The 13,244-nt window shown below is 60.2% G+C and overlaps 1 pseudogene; it reads left to right on the top strand.

Annotated features, from left to right (window-relative positions):
- Window positions 1-13,244, top strand: part of LOC140392710 (uncharacterized) — an 80,931-nt pseudogene that overhangs the window by 48,169 nt on the left and 19,518 nt on the right.

Here is a 13,244-nt window from a genome sequence, read left to right as displayed (position 1 = left end):
CCGACTCTCACTGGGTCACAGGTCCCACAGACACCGACTCTCAGTGGGTCACAGGTCCCATAGACACTGACTCTCACTGGGTCACAGGTCCCATTGACACTGACTCTCACTGGGTCACAGGTCCCATAGACACTGACTCTCACTGGGTCACAGGTCCACAGACACTGACTCTCACTGGGTCACAGGTTCCAGAGACACTGACTCTCACTGGGTAACAGGTCCCATAGACACTGAATCTCACTGGGTCACAGGTCCCATAGACACTGACTCTCACTGGGTCACAGGTCCCATAGACATTGACTCTCACTTGGTCACAGGTCCCACAGACACTGACTCTCACTGGGTCACAGGTCCCACAGACACGGACTCTCACTGTGTCACAGGTCCCATAGACACTGACTCTCACTGGGTAACAGGTCCCACAGACACGGACTCCCACTGGGTCACAGGACCCATAGACACTGACTCTCACTGGGTCACAGGGTCCCACAGACACGGACTCTCACTGGGTCACAGGTCCCAGAGACACTGACTCTCACTGGGTCACAGGTCCCACAGACACGGACTCTCACTGGGTCACAGGTCCCATAGACACTGACTCTCACTGGGTAACAGGTCCCACAGACACCGACTCACACTGGGTCACAGGTTCCATATACACTGACTCTCACTGGGTCACAGGTCCCATAGACACTGACTCTCACTGGGTCACAGGTCCCACAGACACTGACGATCACTGGGTCACAGGTCCCATAGACACTGACTCTCACTTGGTCACAGGTCCCACAGACACTGACTCTTACTGGGTCACAGGTCCCATATACACTGACTCCCACTGGGTCACAGGTCCCACAGACACGGACTCTCACTGGGTCACCGGTCCCACAGACACGGACTCTCACTGGGTCACAGGTCCCATAGACACTGACTCTCACTGGGTCACAGGTCCCATAGACACCGACTCTCACTGGGTCACAGGTCCCATAGACACTGACTCACTGGGTCACAGGTCCCATAGACACTGACTCTCACTGGGTCACAGGTCCCATAGACACCGACTCTCACTGGGTCACAGGTCCCATAGACACTGACTCTCACTGGGTCACAGGTCCCATAGACACCGACTCTCACTGGGTCACAGGTCCCACAGACACTGACTCTCACTGGGTCACAGGTCCCATAGACACTGACTCTCACTGGGTCACAGGTCCCACAGACACTGACGATCACTGGGTCACAGGTCCCATAGACACTGACTCTCACTGGGTCACAGGTCCACAGACACTGACGATCACTGGATCACAGGTCCCATAGACACTGACTCTCACTGGGTCACAGGTCCCACAGACACTGACTCTTACTGGGTCACAGGTCCCACAGACACTGACGATCACTGGGTCACAGGTCCCATAGACACTGACTCTCACTGGGTCACAGGTCCCACAGACACTGACTCTTACTGGGTCACAGGTCCCATATACACTGACTCCCACTGGGTCACAGGTCCCACAGACACGGACTCTCACTGGGTCACAGGTCCCACAGACACGGACTCTCACTGGGTCACAGGTCCCACAGACACTGACGATCACTGGGTCACAGGTCCCACAGACACGGACTCTCACTGGGTCACAGGTCCCATAGACACTGACTCTCACTGGGTCACAGGTCCCACAGACACTGACTCTTACTGGGTCACAGGTCCCATATACACTGACTCCCACTGGGTCACAGGTCCCACAGACACGGACTCTCACTGGGTCACAGGTCCCATAGACACTGACTCTCACTGGGTCACAGGTCCACAGACACTGACTCTTACTGGGTCACAGGTCCCATATACACTGACTCCCACTGGGTCACAGGTCCCACAGACACGGACTCTCACTGGGTCACAGGTCCCATAGACACTGACTTGCTAGTGTGCGACTCCAATGGACAGTGACTCTCACTGGGGTACGGCAAACTTAAAGTCACCCTTGTCCCCGATGACCAAAGGCTGCTTTCCCCTTTGAAGGGGAGAGCTGACTGGTGGTGATTTAACCTGAGGATCACCTCGGGTGAGGGGCAAGTTAAGAAGGCCTTCATGAATGTATGGTGTGTGTACACGTTGGTTGAAGACTGGCTTGGGTTTGGCCGTGAAGTCCCCCAGAGTCAAATCATGTTTTGACATCTGGGGCGTCATTCTCCGACCCCCCGCCGGGTCGGAGAATGGCCGTTGGCCGCCGTGAATCCCGCCCCCGCCCCCGCCGAAGTCTCCGAAGGGAGAAAAGTCGGCGGGGCGTTAATGGCGCCGCTGCCGCGGAGAATGTCACGGGTCTGCGCAAGGCAGCCGATTTTCGGCCTGCCGATATTCTCCCTTCCGGATGGGCCGAAGTCCCGTCGACGTGATGACCGTTCACGTCGACGTGAATCAAACCTCCTTTTCATCGGCGTGACCTGGTGCTCCAGGCTCACGCCGACCAGCGAGGAGGTGAGTGACGGCCTGGGGGGTTGGCTCTGGGCAGGCAATGGCGTGGCCGCAGACTGATTGCCTGAGGAGAGGTGTGTCTCGGCTTGTGTGTGTGTGTGTGCGGCCGTGGGGGGGGGGGGGGTGGTTAGAGTAGGTTGGGCTCCGGGGGAGTGCCGGGAGGGGGTCCGTGCCGGGGTGGAGGTTGGGGGGGGGGGGTCCGTGCCGGGGTGGAGGTTGGGGGTTGGGGGGGGGGTCCGTGCTGGGGTGGAGGTTGGGGAGGGGGTCCGTGCCGGGATGGGAGGTTGGGGGTTGGGGGGGGGGTCCATGCTGGGGTGGAGGTTGGGGAGGGGGTCCGTGCCGGGATGGAGGTTGGGGGTTGGGGGGGGTCCGTGCTGGGGTGGAGGTTGGGGAGGGGGTCCGTGCCGGGATGGAGGTTGGGGGTTGGGGGGGTCCGTGCTGGGGTGGAGGTTGGGAGGGGGTCCGTGCCGGGGTGGAGGTTGGGGTTGGGGGGGGGGGGTCCGTGCTGGGGTGGAGGTTGGGGAGGGGTCCGTGCCGGGATGGAGGTTGGGGGTTGGGGGGGGGGTCCGTGCTGGGGTGGAGGTTGGGGAGGGGGTCCGTGCCGGGGTGGAGGTTGGGGAGGGGGGTCCGTGCCGGGGTGGAGGTTGGGGGGGGGGGCGTGCCGGGGTGGAGGTTGGGGAGGGGGTCCGTGCCGGGGTGGAGGTTGGGGGGGGGGGGGGGGGTCCGTGCCGGGGTGGAGGTTGGGGGGGGGCTCCGTGCCGGGGTGGAGGTTGGGGGTTGGGGAGGGGGTCGTGCCGGGGTGGAGGTTGGGGAGGGGGTCCGTGCCGGGGTGGAGGTTGAGGGTTGGGGGGGGTGTCCGTGCTGGGGTGGAGGTTGGGGAGGGGGTCCGTGCCGGGGTGGAGGTTGGGGGTTGGGGCGGGGTCCGTACTGGGGTGGAGGTTGGGGAGGGGGTCCGTGCCGGGATGGAGGTTGGGGGTTGGGGTGGGGGGGGGGTCCGTGCTGGGGGAGGAGGTTGGGGAGGGGGTCCGTGCCGGGGTGGAGGTTGGGGGTTGGTCCGTGCTGGGGTGGGTGATGGGAGGGCAAATGAGTTGGTCCACCTGGCCAGGTGCCAGCCTCCAACAGTTGGACCCATGCGGTCCATGCCACCTGCTGGGGGGAGGAGGGGATATGGGCAATGATGACATGTCGTCGTTCCCCTCCACCCCCACCAGGCCGTCATGTTTTCAGACCATCCAGCGATGTTGGCCGCCGTGGTGGCAGCCACTCATGTCTATGTTGCCCTGATGAGGAGGAGGAGGAGGAGGAGCGTGCCAGAGAGGCGGCGCAGGCTGCCGCAGAGGGGCAGGCGGCAGCCGCCCAGGCTGGAGGGACACCTGACCGACAGGACGAGGAGGGGGGAGGAGGACGTCGCGGCCCCACGGCAACGGAGGCACCCGAGGGCGCCCCGTGTGTACCGGCCCCGGCAGTCATACCAGGACCTCACGGACCGGGAATGCAGGAGGAGACTCCGGATGAGCCGGGAAACCGTGGCACACATCTGCCACCTGCTGGCACACCTGTCACCGCGTGGCACTGGCGGGGGACACCCTCTCCCCATGTCCGTCAAGGTTACGGTGGCCCTGAACTTTTATGCAACGGGGTCATTCCAGGCACCGAGTGGGGACCTGTCCGGCATATCGCAGACATCGGTGCATCGGTGCATCCGGGCAGTGACAGATGCCCTTTATGCCATGGCGCACCGCTACATCCGCTTCCCCGTGGACCGGGCCAGCCAAGATGCCCGGGCCGTGGGCTTCTCTGCCATTGCCGGGTTCCCCATGGTCCAGGGCGCGATCGATGGGATGCACGTCGCCGTGCGGCCACCTGCAGATAACAGGGCCGTGTTCACTAATAGGAAGGGGACCTATTCGATGAACGTACAGGTGGTCTGCGACACCGCATGATGATCCTGCACGTCTGCGCCCGTCACCCAGGCAGTGTACACGACTCATTCGTGTTGTCGCGGTCATCCATCCCCGGCATGTACGAGGGACGCCATCCCCGGCTGAGGGGCTGGTTGCTAGGCGACAGGGCTACCCATTGCGATCGTGGCTGATGACGCCTATACGGAGGCCACGCAATGAGGCGGAGAACCGCTACAATGATGCCCATGTAGCGACAAGGGGAGTGATCGAGAGGTGCTTTGGCGTGCTGAAGATGCGTTTCAGGTGCCTGGACCTCTCTGGGGGCGCCCTCCAGTATCGGTCAGATAGGGTCGGCCGCATCATTGTGGTGTGCTGCGTCCTGCACAACATAGCCCAGCAGAGGGGCGATGTGCCGCAGGCAGAGGAGGGCGGAGTGGAGGAGCAGCAGGAAGAGGCCAGTCCTCTCCAGATGAGGGGGATGGGGGCAATGGTCAGGGCAGACGGGGTAGACACAGACGGGTGGCTGTCCACCGTTACCGGCTGGCCCAGCGGGCACGGGACAGACTGATAGCCGCCCGCTTCACTGACTAGATGGGCGTGGGAATCGGGTAGTATGGCCACAGACCGCACACCATGACAACAGCCGACCACCCACACCCCCCACCCATCCACCCACCCAGCACCCCTCACCCCCCTCCCCAACCCCACACACCCCACCCGCATGCACACCACCCCCCCACCCCCAATTGCCGATCCACCGGCGGCACAACGGGGCCGGGCTCACCCAGTTGCGGGTGGACGCGTGTCTATCGCAGGCCATGGAGAATGATGACAACCGCCTCCGATGAGCTCCTGGCTCTACATCGTTGGACTATGTCTGACCCATGGCCACAGTACCACCATCCACCCGGACCATCCCTGCATGCGGCTGTGACACTGCAGCGCACGGTCCCGTCCTCTGCCCGGGGATGTTGATGGCGGCCCCAGGGGGAAGGGGGCAAGACTCACCTGGGGCTGAGGTAAGACCACCCCTCACACACACACTTGCGCTCAACGTACATGACACCCCCCGCACACTTTGGACAGAGCACAAAGGCAGCTTCGGTAGGTGTAACATTGACTTTAATAACCAAAGAGTTCATGCACGTGCCCTAGCGCCTAAAACTCATCTGTGCCCTGCACCCGTGCCAACTTACTCAGTGTCTAATTGTTTGGCCTTACGGGCCCTTTGACTACGTCTACGTGGTTCCCCAGACGGTACAGCAGAACTGGAGGTGGACTCCTGTGATTCCTGCCCTCTGACACTGGATCCCTTTGGCGGCCGTTTCCTGGGGCGTCCTGGCCTAGATGGGCCAGGCTGCGGCCCGGGCGACTGGGATGGCGAGCTGCCAGCCTGTCCTGCCCGTTGCCCACCCGATGCACCTGGGACGGAAGGGGGGGAGTCCGAGGTGTCGCGGTGTACCGGACCTCCCCTACAGAGGGAGCCGGGACGGACCACACCACCTCCTCCTCCCTCGGGGTGCCCGATGGCCCCCAGGCCTCTACATGGGTGGGGGATGCGAACGGACTGGCCATCCGACGCGCCCCCGGACATCTGGCGCTGCCAGTCCTGGAGGCCCGTGCTGGTATCGACAGGGGTCTGCAGGTTTGCAGCCATGGAGCCCAGGGGGTTGTCGAACCCTGTCTGCGACAGTGCGACGCCAGCTCGCACATGGCCACTGGCGCCGATGCCCTCAGCGATGGTCTGCAGAGACTGGGCCATGGCCTGCAGAGACTGGGCTATGGCCTGCTGAGACTGGGCCATGGCCTGCTGAGACTGGGCCATGGCCTGCTGAGACTGGGCTATGGCGTGCTGAGACTGGGCTATGGCGTTGAGCGCCTCTGCCATCTGGCGCTGGCACTGGCTCATGGCCTCCTGTGAGAGGGCAGCCATTTCCTGGGCCACAGACGCCGCCTGCACGGAAGGCCCCAGGCCTCGCAAACCGTTCCCCATGTCTGACACCGTCGCACCCATTGCCTCCACCGCGGACGCCACCCGTGCGGTGTCAGCCTGGGTGGCACGCATGACCGGGACCACTCCCAGCTCCTGGACGCGGGTGGACTCCTCCACCTGTGACCGCAGCCGCCGCAAGCCACCCGTCACCCTATTCGCTCGTCTCCGTGTCAGTGGTTGCATCGGATCTATGTGTGGGTGTGGAAACTCCAGGAACCTGGGATCCATCTGGGCGGCAGATGTTCGCTTGGCCTGGGCTGCCCTCCGACCGCCCGGTCCCTCTGCTGCTCCTACCTCACCTGCTGTACCGGGACGGCTGTGTTGTGCGCACCAGTGAGTGTACCAGACGCCTCATCACTAAAGTGCCCAACCGTGGTGAGTGTTTCTGCGATGGTGGAGGGTGTTGGTGACAGCAGTGGCGTTGTGTCGTGCTCTTCGTCCCACTCTGAGTCCATGGCACTTTGGGGTGGGGGTTCGTCTCCACCCATCCACTCTGAGTCACTGTCCGGTATTTCGTCTTCCCGGGTAGGGGTGTCCTGGGTAGTGCTGTCCCGGGTAGTGCTGTCCCGGGTAGGGGTGTCCTGGGTAGTGGTGTCCCGGGTAGGGGTGTCCTGGATAGTGGTGTCCTGGGTAGTGGTGTCCTGGCTCGGGTGTGACGGGGGCCTGTGGCTGCCCCCCTCATCGCTGGGTGGTCGCTCCCGCACGTGACGGGGGTGTCGTCTCCCTGTTGCTCCAGGTCTCTCCGTCTCCGTGGTGTGCGAGGGGCATCCTGCGGGCGTCGCATGCTGGAGGGTGCGGGTCTCTCCGTCTCCCGTGGTCTCCGAGGGGCATCCTGCGGGCGTCGCATGCTGGAGGGTGCGGGTCTCTCCGTCTCCCGTGGTCTCCGAGGGGCATCCTGCGGGCGTCGCATGCTGGAGGGTGCGGGTCTCTCCGTCTCCTGTGGTCTCCGAGGGGCATCCTGCGGCGGTCTGCATCTGCGGGGCTGGGTGCCTGGACGTTTGGTCCTGCGATACACAATGAAGCATGCATGGTTAGACATCAGGCAGTGATCAGGTGATACGGGAGAGGGGGATATAGGAGAGGGGGGATATGGGGACGGGCTGTTGGTGGCTCACTTTCTCGTGGGGCCCCGACCTCTGCATCAGCAACCTCCCGGTCCTCAGGTCCGCCAGCCAGTTCCAGGGCCCTTTCCTCGTGTACGGTCAGTGGCCTCTCATCAGCGGGCCCTCCTCCAGTCCTCACATGCTCCCTATTGTTGTGTGCGCGCTTCTCCTGGGGGGGGGGGGGGGGTGGTGGCAGGGGTAAAAGGCAACAGTGTTAGGCAGGTATATGAATGCACGCCATCGGTTGCGCGTGCATTGCAGAGGTTAAGGTTAGGGCTGGATTCACTTGGGGATATGGGGGAGGGGGGATATGGGGAGGGGGGATATGGGGGAGGGGGATATGGGGGATATGGGGAGGGGGATATGGGGAATATGGGGGAGGGGGGATATGGGGGAGGGGGATATGGGGGGGATATGGGGGAGGGGGGATATGGGGTTATGGGAGAGGGGGGATATGGGGAGGCGGATATGGGGAGGAGGGATATGGGGGAGGGGGGATATGGGGGATATGGGGAGGGGGGATATGGGGAATATGGGGGAGGGGGGATATGGGGGAGGGGGGATATGGGGGGATATGGGGGATATGGGGGAGGGGGGATATGGGGTTATGGGGGAGGGGGGATATGGGGGATATGGGGAGGGGATATGGGGGAGGGGGAATATGGGGGATATGGGGGAGGGGGGATAAGGGGGAGGGGGGATATTGGGGAGGGGAATATGGGGGATATGGGGGAGGGGGATATGGGGGGGGGAATATGGGGGCTATGGGGAGGGGGATATGGGGGATATGGGGGAGGGGGGATATGGGGGAGGGGGGATATGGGGGTTATGGGGGAGGGGGGATATGGGGGAGGGGGGATATGGGGGAGGGGGGAATATGGGGGAGGGGGGATATGGGGGATATGGGGGAGGTGGGATATGGGGGAGGGAGGAATATGGGGGATATGGGGAGGGGGGATATGGGGGATATGGGGGAGGGGGGATATGGGGGAGGGGGGATATGGGGAGGGGGGAATATGGGGGATATGGTGGAGGGGGGATATGGGGGAGGGGGGATATGGGGGAGGGGGTATATGGGGGATATGGGGAGGGGGGATATGGGGGAGGGGGGATATGGGGGAGGGGGGAATATGGGGGATATGGGGAGGGGGAATATGGGGGATATGGTGGAGGGGGGATATGGGGGAGGGGGGATATGAGGGATATGGGGGAGGGGGGATATGGGGGAGGGGGGATATGGGGAATATGGGGGAGGCGGATATGGGGGAGGGGGGATATGGGGGATATGGGAGAGGGGGGGATATGGGGGTTATGGGGGAGGGGGGATATGGGGGAGGGGGGAATATGGAGGATATGGGGGAGGGGGGAATATGGGGGATATGGTGGAGGAGGGATATGGGAGATATGGGGGAGGGGGGATATGGGGGAGGGAGGAATATGGGGGATATGGGGAGGGGGGATATGGGGGATATGGGGGAGGGGGGATATGGGGGAGGGGGGATATGGGGGAGGGAGGAATATGGGGGATATGGGGAGGGGGGATATGGGGGATATGGGGGGAGGGGGGATATGGGGAGGGGGGATATGGGGGAGGGGGGATATGGGGAGGGGGGATATGGGGAATATGGGGGAGGCGGATATGGGGGAGGGGGGATATGGGGGGGATATGGGAGAGGGGGGATATGGGGGTTATGGGGGAGGGGGGATATGGGGGAGGGGGGAATATGGAGGATATGGGGTAGGGGGGATATGGGGGAGGGGGAATATGGGGGATATGGTGGAGGAGGGATATGGGAGATATGGGGGAGGGGGGATATGGGGGAGGGAGGAATATGGGGGATATGGGGAGGGGGGATATGGGGGAGGGGGGATATGGGGGAGGGGGGATATGGGGGAGGGAGGAATATGGGGGATATGGGGAGGGGGGATATGGGGGAGGGGGGATATGGGGAGGGGGGATATGGGGGAGGGGGGAATATGAGGGCTATGGGGGAGGGGGGATATGGGGGAGGGGGAATATGGGGGATATGGGGGAGGGGGGATATGGGGGGAGGGGGGATATGGGGGAGGGGGAATATGGGGGAGGGGGGAATATGGGGGATATGGGGGAGGGGGGATATGGGAGATATGGGGGAGGGGGATATGGGGGAGGGGGAATATGGGGGATATGGGGGAGGGGGGATATGGGAGATATGGGGAGGGGGGATATGGGGGAGGGGGGGATATGGGGGATATGGGGAGGGGGGATATGGGGGAGGGGGGGATATGGGGGAGGGGGGGATATGGGGGAGGGAGAATATGGGGGATATGGGGAGGGGGGATATGGGGGAGGGGGGATTGGGGGAGGGGGGATATGGGGGAGGGGGGAATATGGGGGCTATGGGGAGGGGGGATATGGGGGATATGGGGAGGGGGATATGGGGGAGGGGGAATATGGGGATATGGGGGAGGGGGGATAAGGGGGAGGGGGATATGGGGGAGGGGGGAATATGGGGGATATGGGGAGGGGGGAATATGGGGGCTATGGGGAGGGGGGATATGGGGAGGGGGATATGGGAGAGGGGGAATATGGGGGATATGGGGGAGGGGGGATTATGGGGGATATGGGTGAGGGGGATATGGGGGAGGGGGGAATATGGGGGAGGGGGAATATGGGGGATATGGGGGAGGGGGGATATGGGGAGGGGGATATGGGGGATGGGGGAAATGGGGGATATGGGGGAGGGGGGATATGGGAGATATGGGGGAGGGTGATATGGGGGAGGGGGGATATGGGGGATATGGGGGAGGGGGGATATGGGGGAGGGGGGATTGGGGGAGAGAGGATATGGGGGATATGGGGGAGGCTCACCCTGCCTGCTCTGACGAGGTCGTTTCACCTTCTTGTGGCACTGGGTGCCTGTCCGTGGTGTTAGGGCCACAGCGGTGATGGCCCTCAGCCACCTCCCTCCACAGACGCCGGCTGTGGCGTGGGGCAACTCTGCGGCCGTGCCCGGGATACAGGGCGTCCCTCCTCTGCTCCACCGCATCCAGGGAGCGCCTCCACATCGCGTGACTCGAACCTCGGGGCCTGAGCGACGGCCAGCCATCAAGTCGGGTGTTGCGGTCGGCTGTTCCGGTCGGGTGGGGGGGAGCTGCGCGGCCTTATGAGCCGTCACGCCGTGCAGCGCGTATGACGCTGCATGGCGTGAACCACTGCGCAAGCGCGGATCCCGTTACGTCGCTGCTAGCCCATTTCGGGCCGCAGACTATCGGCCCATTTTTATGACGTGACGCAAGTGGGATTTGCGCCGTTTTTTTGCGCCGATCGGCGGAGTTTCCGCCGATAACGGAGAATTTCGCCCCTGGTGTCTGGACTTGCAGGTGAATAGCAATGAGCCTGTGGATAATTTTGTTTTATTCATTGAATGTGAGTATCACTGGCACGTGTTGCCCATCCAATCAGTTGCTGTGGGGGTCTGGGCTCATATGTAGGCCCGACCAAAGGCATCAGTGAACCAGATGTGTCTTTATGTTCACATAATTAGGCTTTTAATTCCAGAATTTTTATTGAACACACATTTCACCATCTGCCACGCTGGGATTCGAACCCAGAGAATTACCCTGGCCTCTGGATTACTAATCCAGTGATAATACCTCTACACCACCACCACCTGGTTCCAGAGGATAGTCAATGCCTTCTTGAGGGAGAGAAGATGAATAGTTGAGGGTAAATTTTAAAATTCCTCCTTTATAATGTGCTCATTTCAAACCGATTCCTAGAAAAAGAGTGAGTGTAAATCATGTCCCTTAACCTGAGGCTTTACATCATTGGGGCTCTGCCGTTTTGTTCACTGTTTTATTTTGCTGATAGGTGGGATGAGATTATTAATGGTGTGAACACGGGTGCGGATTTTAAACTGCGCAGTCGAAAGGAGCAAGTCCAAATTCCCTTTGTGCAGAACCATCACGAGCTGCAGACAACTGCTCCTCGAGTCACCAGGAGGCAGTGGAGTCCAGCACACCGAAACGCCAACTGGCATGTGGACCGTGTGAGAGAGGAGGAGGTTGAGAGGACAGGTAGGTGACCACTGCTGCTGGTTATTTATTTCAATGTGATATTCACCGTCAGGGCAAGTTAGTAGTAAACCAGTCGTACTGGAGATGCCAGAGTCTGTGTGACTGAGCCAGCCAGTCTGGCGCGTAGAGGTTTACAGCACAGAAAGAGGCCCCGGGGTTTTTCTTCAAATCCCCTCTAAACCCTCTGCCCATTACCGTAAATCTGTGCCCCTTCTTATTGGCCCCTCTACTAAGGGGAAATGTTTCTTCCTATCGACCCTATCTATGTCCCTCAGAATTTTGTAACCTCACTCAGGTCCCTCCTCGGTCTCCAGGGGCTAGATTCTCTGTCCCGCTGTGCCACATTTCTGTCTCACCCCGCCGGCGGGATGCTCCATTATGCCGGTCGGTCAATGGGGTTTCCCATTGTGGGGCAGCCCCACGCCGTCGGGAAACCCCCAGGCTACCGGCAAAATGGAGCATCCCACCGGCGGAAAATTCAGCCCTTGAGCTCTTAAGGAAAACAATCCCAGTTTAACCAGCCTCTCTTCATAGCAAAGAGGATGCTGAGGAGTGGGCTTATTGGGATCTTTATGACTTTGCTAAGGAAGATGTGGAGAAGATATTTCGAAATGTTTGGGGGGAGGTGGGGGAGAGCCCAAAACTACGGATCATTGCGCTCACGCATATATTATTGTATAAATTTCACTAGCTGCCATGGCGGGATACGAACCCAGAGCATTACCCTGGTCTCTGGATTACTCGTCCAGTGACAATACCGCCGCCTCCCTGGTAGTAGAGGATTATCAGTGCCTTCATGAGGAAGAGGGGGAGATGAATTGCTGAGGGGTAAATGTATAAATCCCTCCTTTCTAATGTGCTCATTTTAAACCAATTCCTGGATACAGAGTGAGTGTAAATCATCCCTCTTAACCTGTGGCTTTATATCATTGGGTCGCTGCCATTTTGTTCACTGTTTTGTTTGGGTTGACATTATTAATGATGTGAACTTGGGCCTAGCCACTCGGCCCCTCGAGCCTGGTCTGCCACCCAATAAGCCCATGGCTGACCTGATTTCTCCACCTTACTGTCTACCCCCTAAATCCTTTCGCCCTCTCACTTATCTATCCACCTCTACCTTAAAAATATTCAAAGACTGTTTCCACCCCCTTTTGAGGGGACGTAGGAATGTTATAAACCCAACAAGAAATTCAGGAGAAAGGTCTTTACCCACAGAGGGATGGAAACCTCTTTCCAAATGAAGTCTTTTGAGGGCGTTAGCGTGGATACATTCGAAGGGGGGCTAGTTAAACACATTTGGAAGTACGGATTCATGGATCTGCCGATGAGGTGGGAGTATGGTTACTGGCAGCATGAATACAGCATTACGCAACCTGGGCCGAATGGTCTATTTGGCTGTTTGTGTGTTGTAAATTCTTTATAAGGCAATGTGTTTTGCAATCAAAGCGTTTCCCAAAACATTTCACACATAATGAAATAACGGTCACTGTTATAATGTAGAAAATGTGTCAATTAATCCTCACACATGCCAGGTCCCACAAACAGCAATGAGATAAATCAGCAGATGATTTGTTCTTAACCAGACACTGGGGTGAACTCCACTGCTCTCCATTGACTGGAGCCATGGGATCATTGCACTCACCTGAATGCAGGCCTGAGAGTCGGCTTAATGTCCCTTTTGTTTTCTTTAAGTTCCCTTATCTTTGACTATTTCT

Source organism: Scyliorhinus torazame, chromosome 16 (assembly GCF_047496885.1).
Source record: "Scyliorhinus torazame isolate Kashiwa2021f chromosome 16, sScyTor2.1, whole genome shotgun sequence".
NCBI lineage: Eukaryota > Metazoa > Chordata > Chondrichthyes > Carcharhiniformes > Scyliorhinidae > Scyliorhinus > Scyliorhinus torazame.
This window is presented reverse-complemented; position numbering and strand designations above follow the sequence as displayed.